General features: G+C 36.4%; 1 long non-coding RNA gene across 3 annotated transcripts in view; it reads right to left on the bottom strand.

Moving 5' to 3' along the window:
- The window catches only part of LOC137851163 (uncharacterized), a 60,406-nt gene that overhangs the window by 33,166 nt on the left and 10,635 nt on the right, over window positions 1–16,605 (bottom strand). For all 3 annotated transcript variants that reach the window (XR_011093033.1, XR_011093034.1, XR_011093032.1), the window contains exons 2-5: window positions 15,145–15,226; window positions 14,293–14,381; window positions 1,601–1,647; window positions 432–574 (exon numbers count right to left, since the gene is read on the bottom strand). This is a non-coding gene — a long non-coding RNA (uncharacterized lncRNA). The remainder of the gene's footprint in view (window positions 1–431; window positions 575–1,600; window positions 1,648–14,292; window positions 14,382–15,144; window positions 15,227–16,605) is intronic.

The raw sequence follows: 16,605 nt of genomic DNA, 5'->3' as shown, positions 1-16,605 counted from the left end.
CAAAAAAAGATTTTTAAATGTCATTATCTATATATTATACTAGGAGTTTGTCTTACAGCAGCTTTGGTATTTGCTCTCACTGCTTTTTCTTGGTGTTTAGAGCATCACCTTCATCACTGAATTTAGTTGATCTAATTGGAATTTTATCTCACTTACTTTCTCACTCCTGTCAGGAACGCTTGGTGCTGGCACGTATGGCAATGCATGAGAGGAAAGGCTTATTTTAAGAAATTCTTTGACTTTTCATCCTCACTGTTACAACAGCCATCAAACTCTAATTTACTCTTCTGTGGGCTCTGATTATTCCACAGCTCAAGATGGACAGAAAGAAAAATCATTTGGTCATTTCACAGGGAGAAAGTCTGTACTCCCAAAACAAAAGCAGTCAGATAGCTAGCTCAAAATTAATAGACTGTAGACTGACATTTTACCTCTCTTCCCCAACTCCACTCTTCCTGCTGCCTCCTCACCTCCTCTTTCTGCTCTCCCGTCATCGTCCTTCCTTCCAAGTACCATTCTCTCCCACCCCCATGCTATCCTTCTGTGGTGGCTTTTCGAGAGTCCAGTGAAAGTGCTTTGTGAAACAAGAGGGTCAATCTAACCTTCATTTTTTTTAGAGAATTAACAGATCAAGAACTAAGGGTGGAAAGTAATATTTGAAAACTACCTGTAAGGAAACAAGAGGAGAAGAGAAATAAAATCTCATTCTCACAATCCCTCCCTTCTAAAATGTTGACACTCTCCCTCAACCTACATACTTAGTCTACTGAAAAGAAAAAGAAAAAGAAAAAGAAAAAGAAAAAGAAAAAGAAAAAGAAAAAGAAAAAGAAAAAGAAAAAGAAGAAAAAAGAAATGATCTGGCAATCAAAATTACAAATTCAAATGCAAACAGACTGTTAAGTCATAAAGTTGACAGGCCATGATTTACAGGGATTTTAGCTGGACAGTTAATTTTTATAAAGATATTTAAAGGATATAAAAGTACAAACAAAACAACAGCTTTTGGTAAGAAACAACAGTTGTTGCTAGTGAATAAATAAATCCACTCTTTAAAAAAGATTTGTTTCTGACATGGTCTTTTTCAGCCAAGCTTGGACACTCACGGATAAGTTTGTTCCCTACATTTTTGTATTCACTAACAAGCTTTTATTTTGGTTTTTATTCTCCTTTGAATTTACACATGGGATAGAACACTCAAAATTTTACTTTTTTTATTTTTCTGCCAATAGACATTACTTAGTATTATGTATTTTTTTTTTCTTTAACTAACTATAACCACTATATGGTAGAAAAGTATATTTAAAAATGTATAGTGTTCATGCTTCAACAGACAAATATGAAATTCAGATTTAATTTTGAAACTTTTCTAATCTACATTTTTGTCTTTTAATCCTGCATTGGTCTTTGCAGATTTAGGAGATTTAAAACTCTCGTGTGTTACAATACCTGGATACAAAACTTAACCAAGAAAGAAATTCAACCTTTATCAATTTTAAAAAATTCCCAATTTCATCTATCCAAATCATCCCTGTGTAAGCCATCTCTTAACTTTATTTTCACTTCAAAAAAGTATTAAAAAAAGAAAAAGTAGTTGACGTACCTTATTGGTGTTCAATGACTGCTCATCTTTGTATGATGAATATACACCTTTAAAAACATTTAAAACATATGCACAGTAAATTGGTGAGCTAAAATCTCTCAAAGACATATTTTGGCATCATATTATCCTGTTGCCTATTAAGCAATTATGGAAAAGAACACTGACTACACCACAGATGTTTTCTAATTAAGTGGATCAAGGAAGACACAAATGCTAATGACTCTTTATTTTTGTTTTATGTGTTATTTATAATCTGTTGTGCTATATATACACTAAGTCAGTAAAGTACAAATCTATATTCAACTCCCCTAAGAAACAGTTTCTTCAAAAATATTTGCTTGAAACTTTATGTTTCAGAACTATAATTTAATGTAGACCAGATGTGAGCCTTTTGGAGTCAGCCCATGGTCTGCAGTTCTATATTCCTTCTCTAATGTTTTAATTTCTTCTAGAATTATCCTTTCTTGCTGTTTTGATTTCAGCATCCTATAATCTTCTTTGTAATGGTGTTTCAACACATGAGTATTTATTCATTTTTATCAAACAGGTGTATATTACAAGCTTTTGCTTGGTTTTAGCATTGTCTACATTTATCTCCAGACAATATTTGCTAAACATTTGTATAAAATCTCTTAATATATCTTCAGATCTTTTCCTGACCAACAGAACAAAGTTATAGGTGGACTTTAGTTTGAACCAGAGTAAACTGTGAGACTGATGTCCCAGTTGTCCCCACTTACCATCACTGAGTCATCCTGGAGTGTACAAACTGAATTTCTTTAGCTTGAACTAAGCTGGAAGACCAGGGGTACATCTAATTTTCTTCAGCCTCAAATGGACATTCAATCCACATGACCTGACTAGCACTGGCCCAAAATGAAATCTCCAAAACTTGGAGTTGTGCCTTTAGGCACAACTTTAGCCTCCTTTCACTCCATTAACCCGTTCTTTTGGATCTCCCTGCCTGCCAGCATAAACCCATGCTATATCACCCAAACAACAAACACTAGGGATGGAGTTGTCTTTCACTGCAGTACCATTTTCTGGTTTTGAGTAATCTGAGTAACTAAACATTTATGGTAAGTGTTACAAAGAGAAAGTTCTGTTCTTTGGTTGATAATATTATAGCAAAATTCTGAATTGGCTGTAGGTGAACCATTTAACCAGTGAAAAAAGGACAGAAACCCCAGTTGGAATTTTGAAAGCTTCTTCTATGAGGCATATGTATGAGTATCAGAAGCAAAACTGAAATCAGATAAGCATGAGATATAAAGAGAAGCTTCTAGCAGAGCAGTATGATGACACAGGCAGAATGAAAGGACTCTTAATGAATAAATGGGCTATTCTAAAAATGACCAGGGATGTCCTTGAGGACAAAGGAGGATGAACATGTCACAGAAGAGTAACATATTTAACTCTGAGGTTCTGCTTCCTTCAGATACAGTCAGTAGAAAGACTCCCTATTAGTTTAATTAGGTTTGAACTAAACCCTGTTAGTCATTTTAACAAGCAAATGGCAGCATAAGCATTTTGTAGGTTGATATGCACTTAGGATTTGTCATCCCAGCCCTGCTGAATTCTGTTGAGTTTATGCTGTTGGTTCTAGTGTATCCATAAACTTCAGCCATGCTGACATCTAAACAAGAAAATTAAGCATTGTCAGGATGCTGATAGTCTAAATGATTAAATTCTTATGGCAGTCACTGTTATTCTTTTTGCCTTGATCAGCTGTTACTAACCCAAATACTTCCCATGTAGAGTTTGGGCATAAGGCCAGCCCTGGAAGTGTTGTCAGCTGGCAGTTGTACACTGCTTTGGGTACCAGAATATCATTATGTAGCATGATCATGACCAGAATGTGTCAACGGCCCAGCCTGAGAAAATGGAACCTGGCAATATTTAATTTCCTAATATAGATTAGCTGTTGAGTTGAAGAATGTACTTTGTGCTTCATCTGGCTCATTTTAATGAAATGGTCTGAGAGGGGTAGGATATAAGAATCAACCCTTTTAATTTTTACTTATTATCACTCAAATTGCGATATCTGTAATATCTATGTTAATATAGACTAGTGCAGCATACAAACGGTCATTATGATTTCACTGAAAATTTATATAAAAAAAACACTAGGCCTTATTTATTTATTTATTTATTTATTTTGCAATGAAGTTCCTATGTTTAGAGACTTTGAAATTTGAGAGGAGCTCTATTCAGAACAAGGCACTTGATTCCAGAGTGATGAGCTCAGAAGAACTAATTCGGCAATGAAAGCGATGTGCTGTCAAAGTGCCATTCACTAAGGGGTATTCTGTCTAGGGAGGGGGATGCTAGTTACATGACACTGTACATACATACATACATATTTAAAAGAACTTCAGATGTATTTACAATCAGGAGCACATTGAATGCTGCTTCTTTGTAATGGCTTTTCTGGCTTTCATAATTTTGGATATTGTGTTTTCAGACTTGTGCTGAGGAGTACTATAAGAAACTCTTGATATTTATGAGCAGTAGTGAATTCTTGATGCCTGTAAAATAGCAATTAAAAAGTCCAAAATGATATAATCCTCATCAGTGCACCCACCTGAATTAGTAGATAATAATAGAGGTAAATTGTGTGGACGGTCATGGTGCAAATTCCATTCCTTTCAAATTATATTAAACTTAATGACATTTTTAAGGATGCAAATGGTTAATGAACAAATCTCTTTGAATTAAAAATGTAACAAAAGCTTTGTGAACACATAAAAGTGATTTGTTGATAGGTAGCTCTCTGCTCCAACACCTTTACAGTCCAGCTGAGTCTAAACAAAGAAATGTGTCAGTAGAATGGCCTCTATCATATGCTAATGACAGAAAACATCAGGAATTACAGAATAATGTGGATTTTAGAGAAGAGGCTGGAGTTAGAGATCTGGAGATCATAGAGAAACTACGAATGTACTTGAAGATCTAACAGATTAGAGCAAAAATCGAAGATCATGCATGCAGGAATTTCAGAAGGGAGTTGGGAGTTCATGGAGACCCAAAAGTCCCAGGTTCTCTCATATTATTTTGCCTGGGAAAAAAAAAAAAAAAAAAAAAAAAAAGACTCAGGTTGATGCTGAAAGAATCATCTGTAGGCAATCCTCCAAGTAAGTCTTTGGTGCTCAGTGATGGGTTGGCCAAGGAATTCCTGGGAAATTACAGCTAAGTGGGGAAATGTAGTTTGGATTGTTCATCCTTGAGTCATGGATCCTGTGAGCCCAAGTGATTTGCGTGTCTAGCATGTCAGATGCATGAATTATGTAAAGATTTAAATGTAAAATGCTACATTTATTAAAGCTGCAGATGGATGTTAGAATAACATTATAAAAGGAAAACACATTTTTAAGGTTACACGGTATGAATCCTCACTAGCAGATACACTTTATCAGTAGTCTCTGAGGCTGGTTAACAAGACTCTACAATCATTTCCAGGCCATACTTTCAAGGATTCTAAAACTTCATCTTTCTTGCTTCTATTTTGACAAATACTAGAATTCTTCACTATGAGGGTGGTAACTGGAATAGGTTATCTAGAGAAGTTTATGTCCCATCCCTGGAAGTGTTGAAGATCAGGTTGGATGGGGCTTTGAGCAACCTGGTCTGGTGGAAGGTGTGCCTGTCCATGGCAGGAGATTTGGAAGTCGGGGATCTTTAAGGTCCCTTCCAAACCAAACCATGCTGTGATTCTATGAACTGTCTTCAGTGTCTTGATTTTTATAGTACAGCCTAGTTACCATGTTCTCACCTCCTGCCTTACTTACAAGTTTCTTCAGTATAGTGGCATGTTTCTATAAGTGCAGTACCATGAGAAGCATAAATTGTACAAGCTCCTTTCAATTTATATTTAGCTTGCTTTGCAGAGAATCTATATATGGCATAGCATAAGATTGATCTGAGAAAGGATGTAACCTTTCCTTTCCCCCAGCCACCCCACATATTTTGTTAGATTTACAGAAATCATGCAGAGCTTTGTCATGGGGACTAACAAGGGATGTCCACTAGAAATCTACTTGTAGACAGCTTCCAGAGATGGTGAAGAATAAGACCTTAATGTGTTATTTAATTAGAGAAAAACTGTAAAACACCTTTCTGGTGCATCAAAATGCAATCCTAGGATTCAGTAGAAGGTATATTCCTGGTAACACTAATGTCACACTAATTGACAGCTATTCATTGATGGATATCTGCAGCAGTGTTAATGGGTAAAGCAGAAGTGATGCCACTGTGCAAGACATAAAGCAGTAATTAGGATCATAAAGAAAATTAATTTAACTTCAATAGGACTGAGAAGAATTCCTAAAAAGAGATGGGGAACACAGAACACATAATTTATTTCTTGATTAAAGGCAGCAGTAGCCTGGCTTATTTAACTGAGCTTAATATTCCTCAAACTCTGATAATGAAATATTTCAAAAGGGGTCACAGAACATTAGAAGTAGTCAGCAGCAGCAGCTCAGTCCATGGCAGTAATTATTGGCTGAAAATACTTTTGCTATGTTAAGAACTGATCATTTAATTGTTGGTAGCACCAAAATTTAATACATTGCACACAGAAAAATATGGTTATGAAACAGGTTATGAAAAATAGAGAAGAAAGAACAACAGGAAAATAACCCCAGGTGTCCATCATCAAGACATCTGTAAATACTTTTCCTGCATCATGTGAGAATCATGTGACAATGAGGCTGCTCTGATGACCTAGGAGGTCTCACTCTAATGTATCAATAACAAGCCATTTCTCTTCTCCTTCAGTGCATAGTATAGCTCTGGCATAACTACTTTTTTATTTGTAATTTTTGCTGTTTATTTTGGATTTTTCTTGGTTATGATCCAGCTTTCACTTGTTATCATATAAAAGGTCCTTTAAACATGTTTGTCCTTTGATCTATGCCCCATCTTCTGACTAGGATGAACTCCTAATATAAAATCTGTCTGTAATGCTTACCACTGCCAGAAGTCTTTCAAACAATTCTTGACAACTAGTATCTTGTGCCTCTCCTTTCTTATTTTATAATGGTCTTACTACAGATGTTATCTTAATCTGTTGTTTCTCTGGAGCTCTGGCCCCCTTTAATCTGTGTTTAGGTATCAGTAGGGCAAAGTACAATGTAAATCTTAACAACTCGGGTTGTTGCCACAGTACTCAGAAATAATAGCTTCAGCAAATAGCACTGCACATTTGCAAAGCTAAGCATTTAAGTGTTAAGAAATGCCAGAATCAGTATATCTCTACATCCTTAATTAGATTTATAATACATTTGTCACATGTATGATCACATACATTTTTTAAATTACTATTTAGTTTTACACCCTCGTCTATATTTTTCAGCAAAAAATATGCAGCCCTGCTGTGACTGCCTCAGAGTTGTGCTGCTAACGAATATTCTTACGTTAGGTTCTCTGCCTTGTTGCAGATTTGAAAGCAAGTTTGGAATTTGAAGATTGGTAAGTAGTAGAAAGATGAATACGGAGGTGTACCTTTGCTAAAAGATAGGAGAAGGTGAGAAATAGGGAATCCAACACTCTCTTGATTTATCAAGCAGCTCAAGCAGGAGAAAATCCTGTGTTTTCTTGCAAACTTACTAGTGCTCCTTGTTTCAAATATTGTAGCTTGGCTGGCAGAAGCAGCTGAATGAGCCTCCACTCAGGCTCATTACATGTGCAGAGAAAAAATGTAGCAGCCTGGTCTAAGTGCTAGAGTTTGGGACCAAGCATGAGTGCTAACACATGCTGCCTCTGCGTTGTGATATATAATAATATTCTCAGACTTTCACCATACATAACAATTTGGGGGGTGTTTCTAAAATCATGAGTTGGGGGGTGGAGTGGAACAATGTTCCTTGGGTTCCCCAGGAAATGGGTGATGCAGACCGAGCTGTAGCATGGTTTGGCAGGACCCCAGCATGCACCATTGTGAAAGTAGCAGGTAATTGCAGCTGTAGTCTCAGTCACCCACCCAAGATACACTGATGGTCAGTAGCACAACAAATGAAGATATTTTAAGCCCTAGCTTGAGAATCTTACTGCTAAACCATTCTAGAAAAGATTGCATGTGTCTATCACCTTTTCACAATAAAGGAATGCTTTAAATGAATACTTTTATTCATGGAAACTACACTGCGTATGCTGTCTACATAATCAAAAACTACCAGGTAGTTTATGCATCCTCCATAGTACTTATCCTTGTCAAGAAAACATTTGTATAATGTGTCATCTCAAATTAGCTTTGGGGGTCTGTGTTTATGAGCACTAGGATTATTACATTTTACATGCAGATAATTGTATAGTATTCTAAAGCAGGAATTACTCTCTTTCAGTCACGAAAATCATTCAACTGCATGATCATAGCATTGGCAAAACTGCAAGATAGATGCCTGTCGCTTCTCTCCAGAATTTCAATGGCAAAAAATAAGTGTAACTGGTGAGGGGAAAAAAATATTCCACTTCCTTGATACTTGGGAGAAATCTAGTGTGATCAATACCATCAACAAAATTATGCTGGTTTTAAGCCACTGGAAGCAGATGACAATCAGGTATAGAGGCTGTATTGCAGGTAGAGCAAATGCAACAAGACAACACCATATTTTGACAACACCCTTTTTTCAATATTCTTCACTTTGCTGAAATTGAAACAGAAGTCATATATATGTGTGTGCATATATATATAAGAGATTAATACAAATAGACCCTTACTCTACAGTATTCCTATGTTTGATGACCATTACATATTTTTTAATGAAGAATGACTTCATTCTGCTCTGTTGTGGGAATGTGCAATGCCTTCATCTTCTGCTTAGAATATTCTTTCTGATGCTCAAGGATCAAGCATTTAATGAGCCTTTCAATATTATCTATTCACTGTAAGTGGTAGAGTAAAAGCTTCATGGAAAAGAGTCTATTTGATCTAATATATATATTTTTATATGCTATTATGAATTCCATATTATGCCTTTTGATGTAGATTCCCATATGTGATCCTTATGGAGCACTTTATAATTATTTCATTGTGGTACTAAATCATTCCCAATCAACAAATAGGATTATGATTTTAAAAATATGATTTGGGCATTTCAGAATGCATGGAAGAAAAAACACAAAAACCAAACAGTTATGTTTATTTTGATGCACAATGAATTTGAAAGTTTTTCAAAAATGACATTACCAGCATTAAATAAAAGAGAGGGAAAATGTAGATTCTGAACCACTTGGAAATTTAATGCAAATCAGCTATGATCAAATGCCTTACTACTGCAGTACTGAAAGTATCTAGCTTTGTACTGTAATCTTAAAGTAATCCAAACTGGTAGAAGTAATCCATTCAAACATTATTTGAAAATTACAGTTATAATACTCTAGCTATTTTTTTTCTTCCCTTTCATCGAAAAAACATATAATCAAAATTATTATATTAACATATATATGTTTATTTACACACACATTCAAAGATTATATCTTCTAGGGATCAGTTCTGCTCCTAGTGCAGGTCACTTTATACATGTGGTTTGAAAGATATAATTTAGCACTTGTCTGTAAAATGTTCATTTTATTTACCTAACAAGTAGTTTGATTCCTTGACCAATTATATTTTAATCTTTCAGCCTATCCCAGTCATTTGGTGAGAACAATAACTTAATATCTCTGAATGATAACAGGTAACATAAGATTTCCTTCCTTCCTTCCTTCCTTCCTTCCTTCCTTCCTTCCTTCCTTCCATAGAGGTATAATATTGCATATCGGTCTAGCACTTGGAATATAGATATAAACATGAGAAATGTTACAGATTTGACAGTCTCCTTAAGTTTTCTGTACTTGGATAAATAAATGAATAAATGCTTCATGCTTCCATGCCAGCCAGGTCTTGAAAGCATCCAATCTGTTTCAAACCCTAAGCTTTGTATAGATCCTTTCTGGCTCATTGTCTTAGGCTTTGAAACTCTGAATTTAAATTGCCTCAACTCCTGAAACTAGCACTCTGGCTAGCTGACTCTTCCTTGATGCCTGTGAGATCAGAATTTCATCTCTAGGAACAATTTGCATTTCTGTCTAGATCTTTGAGGCCATGAGATATGCTTCAAAGGGGATTTTTTTTTTTTTTTCAACAAGAATATTTAGGATTTTATTTGGAATGGATTTTAGAACCATAGCCATTTTTAATGGCTAGGTACAGAAGAGTCACAGATCTCTACAAGCTATGGTCATCTTTTCTCTTGTGAGTAATTAGCCCCAACTTACCTGTCAATGTAAACATGTGTCTCTGATTCATTATTTTGCATCTTCTTTCTGATCACATGGCTTATATTTGCAATAAGAAAGTGCAGCTAACTGAGCATATAATAAACATTGGGCAATTGTGTTTGTGACCCACTGATCAACTTCACATTTTAGAGGGTCACACTAAGACAAACTGTGAAGACAAACTTTACTTAGATTTTCTATTCTCTTTGGAAACTAGGCTTCTGAGCAGCCTAAAAAAGTCCCTGCATCGCACTATGTTCCTGTGGTAGTGCAGTTAGATCAGCCCTGAAACGGGCTCTGCATACAACTGCCCTGAAATACTGCTTTTATAAGTGAGAGAACTTTCTGTCATTAGAATAAGGTAGCTTTCCTGGTATTCACAGCCCTAGAAAATCTCACTAAGAAATCAAAGCTGGTTTTTGACCAAATGTATTTCAGTTCACCTGCATCTGCATTTCACGTTCTTAATAGTGGTTCTTAAACTATCTGGGGAAAGCCCCTTTAATCCAATTCTATATGGATACAGCCCTTCCTGGACTAATAGATCCATCAGTAAGTGCTGAAGTTCTCTCTATTGACATCTTAATTAGGGTGCAGCATTTAAGGAGGAGCTAGAAATGACTTGACAAACTTGTTTTCTGGGTTGCTCTGATCAGGCTGCTAAGACTTCAGACTTGAGGCTACAAAATGCTAAATTTGACATGCATACATGTATGTTGTCTCTTACTTCGGCACTATTTTATCTGGGTATGTCCAGTATTATTACGCATTTATGGAGACAGGAAACTTTTGCATGTCATCAGAAGAAAAGCTTTTTTTTTGGGGGGGAAAGAAAATTCATTTTCACTTTAAAGTAAAAGGAATGTTTTCATCTATGCTGGAACCTGTGACAGTAGTGATAGCAAATAAGATTGTCTTCAGGATCTAGATTGTGAAGTGTGTGACCTAAGTTCCCTAGTCTTCAAGCTAATGCCTTTTCTTTGTCAGAAATGTAAGCTCTTCAATTCACCTAATTCTACATAATTGAGCAAAATGATATTGAAATAATTCTAAAAAGTTTTTCTAATGTATATCACTTAAGTGTTGTGCTCCCCCCCCCCCAAAAAAAAAAAAAAAAGGACATTTTAATTACACAACATATAACTCCATAACAAATGAGAAAGTGGTTGCAAAGCTGTTGAAATTATATTCAGCACAAGATTCCAGCCTGGAAAAAAATATTAATGCTGATAGTTTCTTTCAAATCTAATAAGTGGAACAATTGGAGTTCTAAATGATGGATGGATTCTTCTATTAATCATAAAAGACTTCCCAGAACTTACTTGTTTAGTTTAAAGTCGTTAGTTTTAGCTAGCTATAAAAAGACAAAGTAGTTGATTTGTAACTTCTTTTGTAGTACAATAGCTTTAGAATGGGGACAACTTGCCCTGGTTTTTTTTTTTCAAACTCTAATTACCCTTGACAGTAAATGCACGTTAATTTTTTTATACATACCAATAACTAAAATTTTCATTTATTGATGGTTTCACTTAAGAAATACCATACAGTTTTATGGCAAAATTAAGGTAAACATTTGTCGATTTTTAAGTGTGAAAACAAGCAAACGGAGATGCAAGAGGTGCTTCTTATTCAAATAATATATCTGAGATTAACAGGTTAACATGTTGGTTTCACATTTGCTTTATGTGTAAAAGAAGAATATATTAAAAAATGTTTCAATGGTTTTCCAATGATATTTTAAATTACTCTAGAGCCCTTAAGCTAATTAGACCCCTATTTTTGGAGTAAATTTATTTGAGAATTTTACAAAACCTACAAAAGTCAAAAAGTTTTTAAACTATTCCACTTTATAAAGAACATGACAGTTTTTCTCTTAATTAGTAACGTTTTAAAATCAAAATAATTAATAAATGTCACAAATTATACTGTGTAATTTGATGTTAGTTTTCGAAAGGTACTTAAGCTTTAAAACCTGTGCTCTTCACAGAGAGTTGTGAATTTTCTTTCTTGCTTTGCTGCTTTTTCTATCCCTCTCTCAAAAAAGGAATTGAAATTGGAAATACATTCAATGACTGTATGTTAATCTCTGTAGAGAACTGAATAACCAAGTCTCTTTGGTCAACAAGAGTTTTTACCTGAATGAAAACATGACATCTGTGAAAACTTGGTGTGGATTTGAGATATTCACTGGGCGTTGGCATGTTTGTGTACATGAACACTGCTGAATAGAAGTTGTGCTTGCCAAACATAAGGGAGGTTTCCAGCATTTCACTGCACACCTCTGAGTATTTATTTCTCTATGTAGCCACAACATGCTTTTCTTATCACTTACCCACAAGCTGTGTGAACCCATAGGCAGCTTCTTTTGGTACTTAACCCACTGGTGACTGACTGTTTGAAGTGAAACACAGAAACCGTGCAAATTCTGGGGGTTTTGCTACACAATGTCTGGGATTCTTAAAATATGTGGCAGTATACCAAGAAAGAAAGAAAGAAAGAAAGAAAGAAAGAAAGAAAGAAAGAAAGAAAGAAAGAAAGAAAGAAAGAAAGAAAGAAAGAAAAAGAAAGAAAGAAAATATTCTAATCTTTGAGTGGTAAGAGAGGTAGACAAGGGCAAAGAAGATGTGACATAACAATTCTGGACTAGAAAAAAATGGAAATACAGTATATGGACAAAAACCACAGAGAATGAAGTGTGACTCGATACTAATTCCTTCTGATATGATTTACAACTACAACATAACACTGTGTATTAAAATTGACAGACCCTGAAATTTACCTGAAGGGGACAATCATTTGCTATATTCCGTCATTTTATAAGAGACTGAGGCAGGCAGTGTGCTAGTATAAAAGGAACATTCACAATCAAGGAAGCAAGCTAACCAACATAATGCTGACAGCTGTGGTTGCATATACCAGAGGAAACAAGACAAAGCAGAAGAGGTAATGGGGATGATGGGACAGGTTTAAATCTCTTTGAAAAAAAAAAAAATAAGCTTATATCACAGGTAAAGAAGAGCCATAAAACCTGTAAGATTAATAATTTACAGTTTCCATGGTAAACAATCAAACAGGCCCGCTTAAGCCCAGCTTTAAGAACATTGTCTTCCTAACAATTTTCATGTAACACAAACTTAAGTTTTACATTTAGTTTCTGAGACAGAATTAGGAGCCTTCATTAGTTTTTGTGCCACATTAATCTTTCACCAAGCATTCTGAAGATATCACAAAGATATGAAAAACTGCTGCTCTAGAGATTACCCCATTTAGTGCAGTCAACTTCTACAGAAACAGTTCATTGACCTACTACTGTAATATAAATCAGAGGTTATAAATTCTAATACTTCAGTTTTCAGACAAGAAGAAGCAATATCATTGTATCTCTTACACTTTCATATACAATCCGAAAGAACAATTACCTTGTTCTATCAACCATGAACAATAGAGTCTGGTGCCCCCCCCAATGCACACTTGCTGGGCTATAAAACACACACATTGCAACATCCTGCCTATTGCTATTACAATTCAGTAACAGACAATATTGGGTAAAGAAGAAAAGTTCGAACAGGTTCCTTGAAGTTTAACTAAAACAATCCTAATATGCCATTAGACTCATAACAGTATCTTTAATAGATCTAGGCTGCCATGTGTTCCACCTCCACTCCATGTGTGGAGTTCATTATAGGGTTGGAGCTTACATCTGTTGCCTCATAACAGATCAATTATTGATTCATCCATGGTGAAATGCACTTTAGCTCTCTTGTCTCCTCAGTCAATCTGAAGAGACAGAGATACAGAGATACTTCCAGAGGGCAATTTATTCCATCTTTAGAAAGTTCTCTAAAATAAGCAGGATTTCATTGTCTACATGAAGAATTTAAATGTTAAATACACCCTTAATATTTACAAAAGCTTGTAGAGCAATCCCTGATATTTATCTTATTTTACACAAACTGAAAAGAAAGAAAAAGAAAGGAAGGAAGGAAGGAAGGAAGGAAGGAAGGAAGGAAGGAAGGAAGGAAGGAAGGAAGGAAGGAAGGAAGGAAGGAAGGAAGGAAGGAAGAAAGAAAGAAAGAAAGAAAGAAAGAAAGAAAGAAAGAAAGAAAGAAAGAAAGAAAGAAAATGTATACAAGGAAGTAGACATTAAATACCATGAGTAATTCCTATATAATTGTTACGGAATGCTTATAGCTTCACTACTAAAATTATTGTGAACAAATGCCACAGTAAGGTTCCTTTCCATAAATGCACTTTTAAATTAACCTGAAATAATTTTTTAAAATATAGAATGTCTGTTTTCTTCAAGATATTTAATTTGCTACCGTAGTGTTTTTATTATTGTTAACTTGTACTCAATTTCAGTTCACAGTTTGACCCCATGTCTTCTTAGGTATTTTTGCATAAAGGTCGACCACAGTATATGTCCTTACCTATTCTACTCTGAATTCAGTTAGCCAGTTAGCCAGTTGACAGCACAAGCTTCCAGACAGGATGCCAGTATCCAAATCTACCTCCAGTCCTGTAATAACAAAAACATTTCTCTCAGCCTGTATCGCTATCAACATCCTTTCCTTGTTGTTTTTGCTTCTGTTTTTTATATTATATCAAATAAAAGGATTTTGTGGTGTGGTAGGTGACTAACCCAAAGCACTTATTTGAAACATTCACTGCTGTACTGTGAATACCAGTTGATTCAGAACTCCCTGTACTGTGAATACCAGTCGATTCAGAAGTCTCTGAAAACACTTTTTCCCTGCAACAGTTCTAGATGGTAGGTACTCAAAGCCCTGTAACTCAGTCTTCAGAATGAATGAATGAATAAATAAATAAATAAATATCAGTTTGAAGTAATATGAGCTGCTTCTTCTCATTTGCTCTTATAAGGAGAACATTGTAAAAAAGCAAATTTGCCACAAACCACTCAAATGCAAGGCTCACATGTATTTGGAAAGCTGGGAACACCTTGAGAGCAGTGGTGCAAGCTTCAGAAATTTGGGAATAACAACAGAACACTATTATGAGTTACACATACTAATAAATGTTACACACTGAGAAGTAATAATTTTCCTCTCCCTAGCTTTCATGTTCCCCTCTCACCCGTTCTTCTAATCATCTCAACCAACTGTTCATTCAGGTACATGACACAGCTGAAAAGGATGAAGGAACTAAAGGAGAAAGAAAGAGAAAACATGAGGGGCATGAGAAAACATGAGAACACATGAAGGTGGATATAAGAAGTATGGAGAGAACAAAGGGCTGGGGAAGAGCTGAGCAGTACATACCTGCAGCATGCATCGTGTAGACCTGCATAGATGCCACCCCACTCCAGACCTCTGCTCACGGCAACCTGGGGTAATCCTGTGACTACAAGGTAAGGAGAGGGCCATGGGATCAGTGGATTCCAAACACCAATATTTATTGACCATTACTGATTTGTAGAAATTGTAAAGCCATTACAATAACAATAAAAATGTAACTTCATTTGGAGTATACCTGGTAGGAATCTTATCCATTGGGTACTTGCAATCTCCAGCAACTTAAATTCAGGGTTTTCAGAAGAAAATGTGTTTAAAACAAAAACAAAAACAAACAAACAAAAGAAACAACACATAACAACACATAGATAAATCTATAAGAAGCACCACTCACCACTGTAGCTCTGTGCCACTCTGTCCACTTTTTTCCATTACAGCTTTTTGGACAGAAAAAAATCAAAAAGAAGAACTCCTCTCAGCCTCATTTCCCTATCACATGTATCATTCTGTCATCGTAAACTATTGTGTAACCCAGGCCATTTCAAATATGATGGTTTCATTAAGTTCTGAGCTTGTTTATTGTACAGAGTATAAGAGATACATAATCATTGTTTCTGAAACATTTTTTTTTTTGGAAAAATTGTGAATTTCTGCATATGCCTGTGGCCCCAGCAGCTGTGTGTAAAACATTTCATTAACATCACTGTGGCTAATTATTTGGTCATCTTCTCTCTGGAATTTCCAAACCCTGCAAGAAGTTGTAGCTTATTAGAAGCATTTGCTTACGTAGGAAGGTTTTGCTAGCAGGAAGGGGGCTGCAAGGGTGGCCTCTGTGAATTGTCCAGTGGCTGCCCCATGTTAGATAAGAGCCAGTTCCAGACAGTTCCAGAAGAGTCCTACCATTGGCCAGAACTAAGACAGTGAGGGACCCTGGTTGCACCTCTGTGAACACAGTTAAGAAAGGGTAAAAAGCACTGCACAGCAGCTGAGAGAGGTGAGAAAATGAGAGAAACAGCTTTGCAGACACCAAGGTGAGTGCAGTAGAAGGGCAGGAGGTGCTCCAGGCATGCAGCAGGAGTTCCCCTGTGGCCTGTGGAGAGGCCCCTGGTGGAGCAGGCTGTCCCCCTGCAGCCCATGGGTCCCACATGGGAGCAGATCTCCACGCTGCAGCCTGGGGAGGAGCCCCTGGTGGAGCAGGTGGATGTGGCCTGGAGGAGGCTGTGGCCCATGGAGAGGCCCTGCAGGAGCAGGCACCGAGCTGGAGCTGCAGCCCATGGAAAGGAGCCCACACAGAAGTTGGGGACCTGGGGGAGCTGCTGCCCATGGGGGACCCATGCTGGAGCAGTTTGGATCATGTGCGTAGATGGACCATGTGGGAACAGTGCTTGAAGAACTGCAGGCTATGAGAAGACCCATGTTGCATCAGTTCATCTCATTGGGCTTACCCCATGCTGGAGCAGGGGAACAGTATCTGGAGAAAGAAGTGGC

The sequence above is a fragment of the Anas acuta genome, chromosome 2 (genome assembly GCF_963932015.1).
Source record: "Anas acuta chromosome 2, bAnaAcu1.1, whole genome shotgun sequence".
In the NCBI taxonomy this organism is placed as follows: domain Eukaryota; kingdom Metazoa; phylum Chordata; class Aves; order Anseriformes; family Anatidae; genus Anas; species Anas acuta.
This window is presented reverse-complemented; position numbering and strand designations above follow the sequence as displayed.